At 45.2% G+C, this 16,304-nt stretch overlaps 1 pseudogene across 1 annotated transcript in view; it reads right to left on the bottom strand.

Annotated features, from left to right (window-relative positions):
• LOC144739489 (uncharacterized) overlaps positions 1 to 16,304 on the bottom strand; it is a 36,174-nt pseudogene that overhangs the window by 15,101 nt on the left and 4,769 nt on the right. The window contains exons 3-5 of the transcript XR_013589442.1: positions 14,642 to 14,926; positions 12,434 to 12,605; positions 7,394 to 7,464 (exon numbers count right to left, since the gene is read on the bottom strand). The product of XR_013589442.1 is annotated as an uncharacterized LOC144739489 (transcript). The remainder of the gene's footprint in view (positions 1 to 7,393; positions 7,465 to 12,433; positions 12,606 to 14,641; positions 14,927 to 16,304) is intronic.

Raw genomic sequence — 16,304 nt, 5'->3', positions numbered from 1 at the left:
CTGGCCCCACACCTTAATCTGCTCAGAATTCATGTTTCAGTTTCATTTATTAGGTACTCGCTTTACTACCTGGCTTCGCTCGAGACTTGGATTCTTGTCTTGAATTAATCCACGGCCTACGCGGAGGGATGCATGACGTCAGCAGGCACACTGCGTGACGCTGCCGCATGCGGGTGACATCACACAGATGTGAGGTCACCGCTCACTTGCCGTGCTAAATATATCCATTTTTATACTTTTTGCATTGTGTACATTCTGGAAGGTACCCACATGCCAAATTTCAAGTTTGTTGCATGTCGGAAAGTATGCTAAACATTTAGAACAGATACACATTCATAAATTTCCCTTTTATATATAGATAACCCCGTGAGCCATGCGGCTCTTGACTCGGGGGCAAACGCAACAAACAAAAATGTGAACAAGAAACATCTTAAAGTGACTACACGCAACAAAAAAATCCAGGAAAAAACAGCAGAAAAAACACCGTATTTCAACGCTGTGTGCAAAAATCCCAGTGGGATGCAAGTCAACAAAACAACCACAGGACAATTTAGATTAAAGTTATCAGGCTAACTGTGTACTACAAAAAACAAACATGGCTAAACCAAAACGTTTTCAATGCTTCCTCACTCCAAATAATTCAGGATCAAATCAACATGGCTGAGTTTGCGTGTTTCCCTCTCTCTCTGTGGTGACGTGGATTTTCCTCCAGATCCCCCTCCACATTTAAGAGTGAATATCAGCACGCGTTTTAGAGCCTTTGACCGAGTCATTTCCACACATTGACAAAGCCCACCTTTGTTGTGTGGGCAGGTCGCTTCTGAAAACAAGAGCGGACGCTTGTGTTGCGCCCAAAACGTCGTGATTTATTTTATTTTCTACCTACGTGACTCTACCGAAAGAATCAAAGAGTATGGATTCCTGCACTCACGAAAGCTTCAAATCATAAGAGCGGTATAGCAGCTCAAGCGGGCTTGGCCTGGTTACATAAAAGAAAAACTTAAAGTGTCCTCGTGTTGTAGTATTTCCTGCAGTCACGAAAGCTCCAAATCTCTCATTGCCATGCTCATTTCTCTACCGCCCCCCCTCTAGGCCGCTGTACGTGAGGTGTATCGTTCAGTTTCGTTCCGACAAACGGGGCACTACTTTTTCTTTTGCTCAATATGTTCAACGTTAATAAAAGGTATCCAAGCAAAAAGTTCTCCATGCATTATCCTGCAATTAATGAGAAAAGTGTAATTTATTGGCGCACTATATTGACTGCGTATTCAGACATATAAAACTGTTGAGCTAGATTTTCAACCAATCAGCATCGAAAATGTAAGTAGGTCAGAGCCAAAATCAAGCCAATATCACTACGCACATGTAAACATGGAGGAGGTAAGCAGTGCAGCTTCATCTGATAGCGGCGATCAAGCTGATGCAAGCTGATGCAGCGTATCATCCCAAGACTAGGTGAGTTCCACACAGCCATGTCCTTTATGGCAGTGATAGGCAAACGTTTCAAAGAAGCAAGACTACAGGATATGCTGATTGAATCAAATTTGGTAGCTGTTGGTTCAATAAATGGAGTCATTAGTGGGCATCACTACAACCGTAGCATTCGTGCACACAAACTCCTATTTGAGGCAATGCATATCTTGCGGTTGAGGTCATTTCTTCAGTCCCTTCCTGAGCAACAGCACACTCGTTACATATCAGCCATGGAAGATCTAGTACGACTTGAGAAGTACAAGTCTGAGGCAAGATTTTCATCTAACTCAGTGTGACATATTATCAGATATGCTGTCCTGCTATGATAGATATGTACATGAGATGAACTCTGTCAATCCCACCTTTGGACTTTGGAGCTCATACATTGAAATGGTTCAACTGTTACTGAGTTTCATTAGAGCAACCGGAGACTCTGACTGGAGCCTTCACTTAGCAACAGTGAGACGTATGCTGGCATGGTATTTTGCATATGACCGCCAAAATTATGCAAGGTACCTATCAGCATATTGGGTCGAGATGATCAATCTTCCAAAGACTCATCCACACTGCTATGAAGAAGTTACTGCAAAAAGAAACTGGACAGTACAGCGTAAAGATGCTAACAGGTTCTCATCCATAGCTTGTGACCAAGCAATAGAACAAACGTGCAACCGTGATTCAAAGACCAAAGGCAGCATAACTAGGATAACATTGAACAGAGGTGCCGTCCAGCGATAGATACTGTCTCATCCTGAACGTTCTGCAATCACAAGGCAGTGTGAAATGATGGCTGGAATGCAACATGAAGAGAGGGGTCATAAAGAGTTGGATGCAACAAGAATTGCAAAAGACAATGCTGCTGTTATATCTTTGGTTTCAGTGGTTGAGTCTATGATCAATCCCTTCCTGCGTCGTGAAGATCTTGTATGTATTAGCTCTAGTGTTGTTGCTACAAAGACTGTCAGAGATGACATACAAAGTGCTTGTGATAAAGGTGAAACAGCTCTGAAAAATTTCATCCAAGATCGAGTCCAGTCATCAAAAACAGACTTCTTCTCTCCAATAAAGTCCTTGAAGCTCACTACATTTGGGGATCAAATGAAGAAATCATCCAAGACAAAAGATGGAAATCAAGTCATTCTAAAAAATGACAGGAAACTCTTTGCACGACTGTTGGTGATAAGTCAATCCCGGTCTGTAAACTTGAAAGAGATTCTGACATATTCACTTGGCAATATCTCATCCCCGCTAGCAAGCACTGATGGTTCATTAGCCAAAACAAATAAGGCTGCTCTTCTAGCTTGTTTAGAATCAAAGAACAGGGACTGTCATGTGAACAAGACTGTTGTGATAATGGTGCCCTACTGATAGATGGCATGGCATTGATCAGGAGTCTCAAGAATATACCAGACACATTCGGTAGCTTGCTGATGATGTTCTTCAACTTATGATTAAGATGGGTAGAAAGTTCAGTTGTCCAAGGGTCGATTTTGTCATTGATCGCTACCCGGCAGTGAGCATTAAAAATGCTGAACGATCAAGACGTGCTGTTGCTGGACAACAATTACTGCAAATATACAGCATCAAGCAGAAGACTCCAAGTCATTTACACTATGCGACCTCTTTTACCAGTGGCAAAATATAGTAGTATGTTTTAACCCTTTTAAACTGGTACAAAACTGACACCTTTATACAAGGCATCATGTTTGCAATAACCACAACACAATAGTCAAAAATGCAAACAAAAAGAAGCAACTCTGATAATGATAATAATATGCACTGTACTTGAAGTTGATTGGTCCTAGTTCCCATTGGTGTTGGACCAGATGACACCAGAAGGCGTACAACTCACACACAGTGCAATATCAGAGTATTGAGGGCTCGGGGTAAGCATTTACACTATGCGACCTCTTTTACCAGTGGCAAAATATAGTAGCTTTTTACCCTTTTAAACTGGTACAAAACTGACACCTTGTATAAGGTATATAGTATAAATGCTTACCCCGAGCCCTCAATACTCTGATATTACACTGTGTTTGAGTTGTACGCCTTCTGGTGTCATCTGGTCCAACACCAATGGGGTCTAGGCTCTAAAGAAAGCCGTCTCGGGTGTGGACCAATCAACTTCAAGGACAGTGCATATTATTATCATTATCAGAGTTGCTTTATTTTGTTTGCATTTTTGACTAGTGTTGTGGTTATTTCAAACATGATGCCTTGTATAAAGGTGTCAGTTTTGTACCAGTTTAAAAGGGTAAAAACCTACTACTAGACTCCAAGTCAGTGGACCAAGTTTCTAGCCAGTGGTGAAAATAAAGAAGCCTTGACAGACTTTCTCTTTGAGACATGGAGAACTGTGCCTTTACAAGCAGCTGGAAAAGACATAACTATCTTTGTGGCACACAGAAATGTATGTCATCAACTCACTCTTAAAGATGGCATTATGTCTGTCAAAGAGGTATAATCTTTGACTTGTGACCATGAAGAAGCCGACACGAGGCTCCTACTTAATGCAAACCATGCCTGGAGTGAACTTTATAATAAGATAATCATCCAGAGTCCTGACACTGATGTTGCTATCATTTCACTTTCAATAATGGCTAAGCTTCCCTCAGCAAAGATGTACTTTCTGACAGGAACAAAAGACAGGCAAAGAATGTTAGATCTCCAGGCTATTGGTTCTGCTTTGGGTCCTTCACTAACAGAGGCACTGATAGGACTACACACATTCACTGGCTGTGACTCAACTAGTTCCTTTTATGGGAAAGGAAAAGAGAAACCACTAAATATAGTGTCTGGAATGCAGAGTACATAAGCGCATGTGTTGTTCTTGGGAGGCAATTTGAAATGGACAGCACCACATTTGTGACCATAGAACGTTTTGTGTGTGAGCTGTATGGAGAAAAGGTATCAGATGTTAATTTGGCCAGATACAATAGGTTCTGTGTCCAGGCCCCTTCCGAACAGGCATTACCTCCAACAAAAGATGCACTTACAGAGCACTTCAAGCGTGCTAACTACCAAGCTGCAATCCACAGGAGAGCATTGGATCATTTTATAAATGCTCCCAGTCCAGACGGCTTTGGATGGATTGTCAAGGATGGTGATATCATCATATCATGGATGACTAAAGATCCAGCTCCTCAACAGATTTTGGGGTCACTCCACTGTGAGTGTAAGTCTGGTACTTGTACAGGTGGAAGGTGCTCATGCCACAAGGCTGGCCTGGCCTGCACTGACCTATGTAAATGTGTTCATTGTGACAATGTGAGATTAACTGAGGATATTGTTTCATGTAAATCTGATAGTGAGGACAGTGATCTTGATATTTAGTGATGTGTATATGATAATAAAATTAATATAGGACATATATATTTAATATAAATCAATCAAAATTAAATCTTGTATACAATAATCATTCCTGTGAATATGTACATGTAGTGCAGTTACTGCTTGTGTATGCGAATTGACAATTCACCATTAAATGTGTTATTTTGAAAAGTGTTTTTTATATATTATATTTTGGCTTAATTCTATTTGTTATTCAGATTTAACCTCAAATATTACCTTTGAATTGGAACATGAGAAGTAATTGGGATGTTAATGCTACAGTAGAAGTTTTCTTGATAATCTTATCATGTTTACTGTGCATAGATAGCAACTTCAGGTATATCACACATTTCAAACTGGTTTATTTTGTACTTCAAGTGACAATTCTGCATTTTTGGGTTTATATGATAAACAGGTTTGAAAGTGCAAAATTCCCTATGGTTTCCCTTTTTTCAAAATGGGCACCTTTAGCATCATTTTTCTTAAAAACTGCAAGGTTGTGTGTGGAGAACTTTTTCCTAAGGAATCTCTATATATTTCTGATGTTAATTATAAAAAAAAGTAGGTAGTGCCCCACTTGGTGGAACGAAACCCTATTTCTAGGCCTCTTTTAGGCTACCGACAGACAGCGGCCTACTCTCTCTCAGCCCCCTTTTCTATCTATTAAAGTCCTCAACACAGGTGTTGTTTCTGTGTGTGCCTCTGTGTCTGTTATCTCTCTCTGTGTGCCTATGTGTGTGTCTCTGTGTACCTGTGTGTAGTCTCTCTGTGTGCCTCAGTGTGTGTCTCTCTCTGTGTCCATGTGTGTGTCTCTATCTGTGTGTCTCTCTCTCGGTGTGTCTCTCTGTGTGTGCCTGTGTGTGCATCTCTCTCTCTGTGTCTGTGTTATCTCTCTCTGCTTGTGTCTGTTTGACTCCGTGTCTGTGTTGAGTTCTCTATCTCAAATTTAGCAATCTTTGGAAGAACGTTAATAAACCAGGTGGGGAGGTGACTGTTATCTTAGCCGACTCTCTGTGTTGTATTGCATTGTAGTTCTAAGTTTATTCAATTTTATACCTACGTAACTTTACCGAAAAAACCAATGAGTATAGTTCAAGTTTACAAGCTTTGCTTTCTCATTCATTTGTACCTGATGGTGATTGCTCGTGTTGCAAAGGAAACGTCGTATGCTATTACTTAATTTATTTTCTACCTACGTGACTTTACCGAAATAACCAAAGAGTATGGATTCCTGCACTCACGAAAGCTTCAAATCAAGAGAGCGGTACAGCAGCTCAAGTGGGCTTGGCCTGGTTACATAAAATAAAAACCGAAAGTGTCCTCATGTTGTAGTATTTCCTGCAGTCACGAAAGCTCCAAATCTCTCATTGCCATGCTCATTTCTCTACCCCCCCCTCTCTCTCAGCCACCTTCTCTCTCTATTTAAGGCCTCGACACAGAGGTGTTGTTTCTGTGTGTGCCTACGTGTGTCTGTCTGTGTCTGTGTGCCTATGTGTGCATCTCTCTGTGTGTCTCTGTGTTATCTCTGTGTGTGTGTCTCTCTCTCTCTCTCTGTGCCTATGTGTGTCTCTCTCTGTGTGCCTATGTGTGTATCTCTGTCTCCGTGTCATCTCTCTCTGTGTCTCTCTCTTTGTGCCTATGTGTGTGTCTCTCTCTGTGTTATCTCTCTGCTTATTTGTGTCTCTCTCTGTCTGTATTATCTCTCTCTGCTTGTGTGTCTGTGTGTCTCCGTGTCTGTGTTTAGTTCTCTCTCTCAAATTTTGCAATCTTTGGAAGAACGTTAATAAACCAGGTGGGGTGTTGACTGTTATGTTAGCCGACTCGCTGTGTTGTGTTGTATTGCATTGTAGTTCTAAATTTATTTTATTTTATACCTACGTAACTTTACCGAAAGAACCAAAGAATATAGTTCTAAGTTTACAAGCTTTGCTTTCTCATTCATTTGTACCTGATGGTGATTGCTCGTGTTGCAAAGGAAACGTCGTATGCTATTACTTAATTAATGTTTTCTTTCTACGCGACTTTACCGAAAGAACCAAAGAGTATGTATCCCTGCACTCACGAAAGCTCCAGATCAAGTTTAACCGAGATAAATATTTTTGTTTTTTTTCGGTAATGTCACGTAGGTAAAAAATGAAAGGAAACGACTAAAATAATTTATTTTTTTATTGCATTTTTAAATTTAAAACATTTTAATGAAAAAAATATGAATAAACTAAAATAAATGAAACTAAATACATTTAGTTGTTTTTTTAATTTATGAAAAAAAAGTATTCAAAAAATATTATGAAAAAACAACTAAAATAAATGAATAAACTAAATTAAATTGGTTTCATTTATTTTATTTCTGCTGCCGTCACGAAAGCTTCCAGATCAAGTTGAAGCGAGAGAATTCAAACAAAAGGCCTTCAGGCGAGGGCAGGAGGCGAGGCCCCGCGTGGCTAGGCCCCACGTTGTAATGTCCCAACCTTAGCATGGATTCTCATACTCGCTGCGACTCAATTGACATCCCTACGAGAGAGAGGCTCTACCTGGGTAAACAACAACAACCACAACAACCACCACCACCACCACGATGAAAATCTCTCACCTCAGATTTCATCGGCAGCTTCTCGTTACCTCGCGCCGTTATGGCGGCAGCAGGATGTGACGTAATATTCACTTCCGGGGTACAAGACACGCCCCCAACGAGCGGGGCTGGGTAACTGAATAACTTATTCGAGAATTGAAGCTTTCGTCAACTGCAGGAATGACTCAACTCTTAGGTTGTATTAACACTCCGTGCTGTCTTTGAGCCCCGCCCCCTCCCTCTCGATACGTTCCATTCATTGGTTACCACATTCTGATGAGCCCCCCCTCTCCTCCCCCCTTCAACTTGCTTATAAGGGATTACATCTTGAATCATTGCCTCACTTGATGCAGCTAATTCGGCTGTGACGGTCCCACCTGATGACGGAGACTTGTGTTGCCTCCGAAACGTCGTGATTTTTGTTTTATTTTATTTTCATTAATTTTGATGTTTTACCTACGTGACTTTACCGAAAAAACCTAAGAATATGATTCCTTGCAGTCACGAAAGCTTCAAATCTAGAATGACTCAACTCGTTGTACACTCATTGGCTCTTTCGGTAAAGTCACGCGTCGAGGGATGATGGGACGTGGGTGCTGAACCCGTCGCAATAAAAAACAAACTTGCGACGGCTTTTAACGAATATATTATGTTAATTGTATTTCATTTCTTTACCGAAATAACCAATGAGCAATTCCTGCAGTCACCAAAGCTTTGTTCCTAGATTATGTTAATGAGCCGCCAGTCACTGGGGGTAGCTTTGCCCAAATAAGGATTGTACCGGAACAGACATCGGCGGTGACAAAGCAAGGGTGACATGACGTCATTACTAGTACATTTCATAAAAGCGTGTTTTTAAAAAGGTGTTTTCTTAATTACTTATTTATAGTCAAAATCGCCAAATTTGCGGAGCTTCGCTGCAAGTACAGGTAGAGACGAGAGGTGAGGCAGCGACGCGCTCAGCCTCCCCTCTGATTGCGCAACCCCTCAGACACTGGATGGAACGCGGGCAGTAAGGGCGTGCCTGTTACTATCTCAGCATGTCACCAATAGAATGTTTGTAGACCCCTTCATTACATGTCCTCGCCTTCCATAGTCCGGGTAACTTAGTTCAAGTACAGTAGAACCTCTGGTCATGACAATAATTCGTTCCATAACTTTGGTCGCAACCCGATTTGGTCGTGACTCGAACTTAATTTCCCCATTGGATTGTATGTAAATACGATTAATCCATTCCAAACTCCTACGAACTGTATATAAATAGATTTTTAAGCACAACAATAGTTAATTATGCCATAGAATTCAGTGTAATAGTAAATTAAATGTAAAAACATTGCATAACACTGATAAAACCTTGAACAGAGAAAACTAACATTGCCGCGACAAGGTTTAGAATCGTTCAACAAGATTACTGTTTTGTCTGCTACATCAGTCGGTCGATTCTGAGAGAGAGAATATTCGTATGAGCAATTCATGTTTCTGTAATAAAGGACTCCTTCACACGATGTCACTCTCCGTTGGTCCTTTATTTATATTCTTCTCCTCCGCACCCCGCTGGCCTCCTCCTCGGCCCAGCGTCGTCTCTCCTCGCGCCCCGCGCACTCTGCAGCCACTCCGCTGCTCCGTGTGCTCCCGCAGACTCTGCAGCCACTCTGCTGCCCGTGCAACCTCGCACGCTCCGCTAGCCCCGTGCAACCTCGCACGCCCTGTGCACCCTGCACACTCCGCTGTCTCTCCGCACACCGCTAGCTGGCGGGGTGCCAAGCCCTAGCAGCCTCGCGGCTGATGGCACGGCGGCCACCCAAAGTGGTCTCGCCTCTTCACTCCCTCAACTGCCCAGATCTCTTCCGGGCTCCCTCCTATAACCTCTCACCCACGTGATCCTGACTCCTCCCTCTCGGATCGTCACATCCGGCCTTCCCATTTATGCTCGCATTACATGACCACCCCCCCCCCCCCCAAAGAAAAATCCAGCCGTCCTCGGCTAAAACAGGACAAAATAATGCGAGCGAAGGCATCACAATCAGGAATCACCCCAGACACAACAGAGATTATAACAACACAAGTAACGAACGGGGAGGGGTCAGGATCCGGTACAGAACACCGGCCCGTCCTCCGCGCAACAAGAATTAAGAATGGAACAATGCACAACAACGGCAACCGACACGCAAGAACGGCCGATGCGCATAACCCAGGAATGCGGTGTCTTAGAGCGTGTCCGTGTTGCTGTTCCATCCGCTCGGCTCAACTCCAACGTCGGAGAGCCACTGGTAGAGCAGATGTGACGAACGGGCGCTCAATTCCCCCTTCAAGTCCACATCCGGTTAGCACACCCGGTAACACCCAGTGTGGCAGGCGCCGAAGATCTGTGACGAGAAGGAGAATCCAACCCCCTGAGGTACAGCACAACAACGCACATCCGCATGTCGTACACGACAGCCACCCGGCCCCAGGGTAGTGGAGATGATGTAAATCCGGCCCGCTTAAGGAAAACCCCAATAAATACCCAAAATAGACGCGATGGATGCCCCAGTATTTACAATTCAAAAACAATATTATTTACACGTGACAACAAAAAAAAAATTCCTGCTCTTGCCCACCAGCAGTCCTCCCTTGAGGACCAGCACAGACATCTCACGTACACAGCATATACCCACTGTCACTCTCAACAAAGCCTCCAGCCGCACACCCTCGCGTGGAGAGAGCCACGCTCCCCGGCGGTAACATTTAACCCGCCTTCACCCTCACCGTGGTCGTCCAACCACAGCAACATCCACTGACCATACACTCGGCTAGTGCAATTTCGGGGACGAGCAACAACTCAGCCATGCTCCTCCCTTACTATCCCATCAGCGATGGACACACACCAGCATCTTATAGTCTGACGCTTTATAGCCAAGGGAAGATTCATCCCTCGGCAAGGCCAGACCCCATCAACCTCCCCACGGGCAATGTTCCCTTACACATTCAATAACGCCCTAACCCAGAGCAGAACAAGTCCGTGGCCCTTCCCGCTGGAGGACCCGCAAGGGGAATCCCCGCCCCATGCTAGCCAGGTCACCCCGTTCGCTGCCACGTAACGGAACCTCTACTCCTGAATCCCGTGAGCCCCCGGCACACCAGGTTCAGTCTGCCACCGCACAACTGAACCACGACTCCCCGAGCCATATGAGCCCACGGCCCATTAGTTTGAGACATACCACGGAGTGTCTCGCCTCCGGGCTGTCAGGTCAGCCATCGGCCATAGGCCGATGTGACCACAACTCGTGCATCACCCACTCAACAATGGCAGGCATATACTGATGAAATATTTGCCCCAGAATAGAACCTAGCCAGCATCTCTGTCCCAAATGATGGTGCAATGACAACGCCCCTCTTTAGTCAGCCACGTGCCACTACGCTGTTACCCCGATGGGCGCCAACACGCCAGCATTGCGCACAACACACCCCAGCTGCCCTTTGCTGGGGGTCACAACACACATCCCCCGTCACGTTTTAACAATGTTGTATGTGTTGGGTTATGAAATTTTGATAAAAATAATAAAAATTACTAATTTTCCAAAAAATGCGCAAATCGCATTAATTATGTTAATGTGTGTATTAATATGCATAAATTATGTGTGTAATTATATGCATAAATTATGATAATCACGGAGATACTCGTAGTTATTTATGCGGATGCTTGCGATTATGTTAATGTGAGCGCTTATGATAATTAAGTTTAGTTTCGTTTATCCAGAGTTATCTCAATCAGGATAACGATTATCATTGATTAAACATTTACCGATTATCTTAGTGTGTGTTATGTTATTTTAGGTCTCCAGTTTCAGATCTCATCACAGGATACAGTTCTCAAGAATAAGACAGTTTTGCATGGACTTGGAAGAAACACTCGAGACTTGGTGTTAAGCAATTTTAATTCTAAACAAACACATGACACTCTAGTATGCAAAAGCAAGTATACGTCAATAAATTCATGGGTAAGATTATGCAATTAACGAAAATGGATGACTAAAAATACTTCTTCATTGGCGAGATTATACAGTTAACTAAAATGAATGACTAAAAACATTTATTCATTGGTGAGATTATGCAATTAACGAAATTGAATGACTAAAAACTCTTATTCATTGGCGAGATTATGCAGTTAACGAAATTGAATGACTAAACTCTTCTAACAACCATAATTTCTACTTTCCCACCAGACATCTCAGTAGTTCCCCCATGTATCGAGCACAACCGGCGACTGGCGGAGTTTTAAAACAGACATGCGACGATTTGTATGAAGACAATAAAAGCAACTTATTATATCCCAGAGGCGAAAGTATGTCAATAGATTCATCGGTAAGTATAAAATCCTTTTAACGAAATATTTGAGACAAGGGTGGGTGGATGCGTGTTATGAGAGAGAGTATCGGCTCTGCTTTGATTAATTCCTCGGCGAGATTCTCTGACAAAGAAAACCGGTTTGACAAGATATTCTCTCTATATATATGGGTCGATTCGTAATGAGGATTCCGAGAGTTTGAGTTTGCCTCGACGAATCTATTGATCGCCTATGCGATGAACGGGACAACAGAAAAAGGCAAGGAAAATAACCTCACTCTTATAACCGACGGACTCTTAATCACTCGGTGGGCCGCGATTCCTCATGGCCAGCTGATGGTTCATGTAGTTGATAATCAGTCTTCTGATAATTGACTAGGGTTGATACGATGGTAAGGGTGAAATAGATAGGATAGTCTCACAGGTGAGTGGGGCGTCGATGCGTGCGTGTGTGGGTCTATGGGTGGGGGAAGTTGTGGGTACGAACGACTTTCGGAGAAGGACCCTCTGGCTTGCGCGGCTGCGGTGAGCGGCTCGCTTTCCGACTCCTCCCTCGGCTGACCCCGTACGATGACTGACGGCGCGGCCGCGCTCGTTTGCGCGGTAGGCGAGCACCTCGGCGTGGCGGCACGGCAAGGGCTGAGCTCGTTCACTCGTGAACGGCAGGCGAGCACCTTGGCTTGGCGATGCACGTCGGGGGCTGAGCTCATTCACTCGTGTGCGGCAGGCGAGCACCTCGGCGTGGCGGCACGACAAGAGGGTTGAGGCTCGTTGACTCGTGAACGGCAGAAGAGCACTTGGGCTTGGCGATGCACATCGCCACCCCGCGAACCTCGTCCTTCGGGATGACGAGAGCTTCTTCGTTGGCGGCGACGAGGAGAGATGGAGGCCGAAGCCCCGTGGAGATCTGTGGTGGGGGCCAGAGCCCCTGACGATCTAAGTTGAATGGATTTTTCCTCGGCTTATATCGGGAAAATCCACTCAGTTTTCCCGACTTGTTCAAAAGGCCGTGTCATATATCTTCCTGTGGGGGTGAACACATCTGCGTCCGTGTGTGTTGTGTGTCGTGTGCGTGTTTATTAGTAAAGACACAGCTGTGTAATCATTCTGGAAGGAGGGGTGGGGAATGTTATTTGCTCGCGTGTGCAAATCTTGCTGTCCGTGCTGCGGGGAGACAAAGACGGCCGTACTCTGTCGTCGGAGCACCCTGCGCGTGTTTAACTCAAAAAATGAACACCCTCTCCTCTCTCCGCGTCTCTTGCGAGAGAAAACAAACAGAAAAAAAACAGATGTTCTCGGAATGTTAGCACGAACTCCCCCCCTTGTAACCTTTTGCTCCCTTCTTGCTTGCCCCGCGTGGGTCATTCAGAGGCCAGACCCCGCTGGAAGACAAAGGTGGTCGAGGAGATTTTTGCAATACATTTATGTGGTCCTGTGTGTTACATTTATTCTTGAGATTTCTTATGGATTCCTTCGGTCTTAGTATCGTGGTAATCATTCGTCTATGTTTAATGAATATTCGTAATGATCCTCGTTACATCATTATTTTGAGGGTTTCGCCAATTTTAGTTCTCCAGGGATTGGTGTTTTATTCTGAGTTATTTTTTTTAATGTCCTGAGGTTAAGTGTAACTATGTTTCAGTTAAGCTTTCTGGAATTCGTACTCTTTAGTTTTTAGGAAGGTCATGTAGATAGGAAACATATAATTCTAAATAATATGTATGCGGTGAATACGAGTAATATAAGGGAATTACTAATAAAAAGCCCCTATTGTTTGTTGGTTAATTCTTTTTGTTAAGTTTCTACTTTTCGGTAAGGAAAACGTAAAAAAAAAAAACGCGAGTTGCAACCGTTCATTATTCTTTACTCTGCACCTTATCTGTACATCTCCAGATGTCTTGGGAGGTTAGTCCATCAATCTTTTTGTCCATCTGGATGTCTATGACCTCTCTGTGACCGAATTATTATCGTTTTAATGGCGCTTCATGTTTCATAGATTCCTGGTGTGCTTGTGAGGAGAAGTGAGTTGTTTTCATTGTTTAATTAAAAAAAATATATATATGGAAAAAAAAAACATTTTTTTTCTTAATTATTCTTAATATTAATAACAGAAAACAGGGCATAGATACAACAACCCCCAACGATAGGACGCACAGCCGCAGCTCGCTGCGCACAGCAGTCGTATCGGGAGGATTTTTACCCATATTTGACCAAGACACTTTGCTTACACACACCAACTCACAATGCAACCCCTGGCCGCATGCAATCAACAAAATGAGCGACGCCACTTGGCGGCAATTTACAGCCCCATCTCTCAACACTCGCAATTTGCTTTAACACACACGCAATCTTGTGTGCATGAACACCCATACGACCAAATTTTTGGGTCCCCCCCGAATTTTTTACAATTTCCGAACAGGTACACACAACCAATGCACCGCACTCCGTATCCGTACAGAACAGTGTATACAGCACATGCAGTCAGCATATCGCGATCACAAGCGTACATTCATGCACAATAGCAAGCAGAGCTGCAGGCAGACACACCATTAACTCAGTCGTACCATGCAGTAACAACACCCAAATTTTTTTTTTTCAATTAACCACGTCGCACACGGCAACCCACGGGATGGTACAGCGCGGGATACACGACGCAACCGAATTAATAATTAACTTCGCCATCAAGATAACAACTCCACGCCACAACGCACACACTATTTGACACTGTGCAAACAAGCAGATAGCGCGTCCATCGTCAACACACACACACACAGCCCGAACCGCGCTCTGTACGCTCAAGACATGACAACAATCGCCCCCCCGGCACATGCTAGATGGGTGAGGTGTGTGTTAGGGCCGGGTGCATATCGTTACGACTCGCCTGGGCTGCAGCGAGCAGAGGACGGCAGGGTGGTAACTTGAAACGCCTCGCAAAACTCGAACGGTGAGCACGGCGTCCTCCCTTGACTGCTCCGGTGTCTCGCACACGAGCCAGGACGGCAGTGCTCCCGCCCCAGCAGCAGCAGCGTCGGCGTGCTCTCCTCGCGGCTCCTCCCCGCAAAACAGCAGCTCAGCAGCAGGCTGCACACCACACGGCGCCTCCAAGATGGCAGCGCACGGCCGCCTCTCCGCCGCAATATTGAAGATGGCGGTGGCTTCCCGCCGCGGCGACGACAAGATGGTGGCTTCCCACCGTTCCTCCCCAACCACACCCAAGATGGCGGCGCCCTGCCGCGTGTCGGAGAGGACGGGAAGCGTGGGCCAGGCCCCAATGGCGGACGGCTCAGCCCCACTCGAAGGCTCACCGCTTTCAGGCCTGCCGCGTGGCCGATCCGGCCTCGTCGCCGGCGCCACCAGGGTGAAAAAACCCAGCAGAACGGCCCGCAGCGATTCAAGTTGGACCACCACGTGGCCGCTGGAGGACGTGCGCCGGCGGCCGTTCCTTCGTCGTCGAAAGACGTAACAAGTGGGTCACACTTTTTCAAGTTCTCGGCCCTCTTCCTCGATGTTATTTAGCCTTGAAAAAGTCCACTTCTGACTCCAATGTAATAAAGGACTCCTTCACACGATGTTACTCTTCGTTGGTCCTTTATTTATATTCTTCTCCTGCGCACCCCGCTGGCCTCCTCCTCGGCCCAGCGTCGTCTCTCCTCGCGCCCCACGCACTCTGCAGGCACCCCGCTGCTCCGTGTGCTCCCGCACACTCTGCAGCCACTCTGCTGCCCGTGCAACCTCGCATGCTCCGCTAGCCCTCCGCTAGCCCCGTGCTACCCGCAAGGTCCCGCTAGCCACTCTGCTAGCCCCGTGCAACCTCGCACGCCCTGTGCGCCCTGCACACTCCGCTCTCTCTCCGCACACCGCTAGCTGGCGGGGTGCCAAGCCCTATCAGCCTCGCGGCTGATGGCACGGCGGCCACCCAACGTGGTCTCGCCTCTTCACTCCCTCGACTGCCCATATCTCTTCCGGGGTCCCTCCTATAACCTCTCACCCACGTGACCCTGACTCCTCCCTCTCGGATCGTCACATCCGGCCTTCCCATTTACGCTCGCATAACATTTGTATTGAAAGTAAGTTAACAGTAATATTTGGGTACAGTATTGTTTTTGGAAGCATTCACCGTAATATCGTATGAATGTTTACTTCACCGCATCATATGAATGATGCGAGAAGAGATTAACGGGTTATGTTAGCGATTTACGTACTCAGCGCTTTCGCTCTCTAAATTATGGCTTGAATGAGGGGGGAGGGGTATGACTACACTCACAAAATGTATATCTTACTAGGAATTTTATATAGCAAAAGTGATATACATAACTGTTACGCTTTGTGTAATTCAACAACAAAAATGGCGCGGAAGGGGAAATTGGCCCCGGCCGTGTTTGATCGTCACCAGAGTTTATGTTCGTGACCAGATTCAAAAATGTTGTAAATGTTTTGGTTGGAACCCAATTTGGTCGTGGTCAGAAGCGTTCGTGACCAGAGGTTCTACTGTATGTGTATAAAGATACGTAGGCTCGCTGGTCTCGTCATGAAACTGCAATGAAAAAGCACCAGGGGAGGCAGCTATCACATCTGCCTCAGTGAGGGGGGGCGTGTCAGACACACC

The sequence above is a fragment of the Lampetra planeri genome, unplaced genomic scaffold, assembly GCF_965212315.1.
Source record: "Lampetra planeri unplaced genomic scaffold, kcLamPlan1.2.h2 scaffold_153, whole genome shotgun sequence".
NCBI classification, from domain to species: Eukaryota; Metazoa; Chordata; class Hyperoartia; order Petromyzontiformes; family Petromyzontidae; genus Lampetra; species Lampetra planeri.
This window is presented reverse-complemented; position numbering and strand designations above follow the sequence as displayed.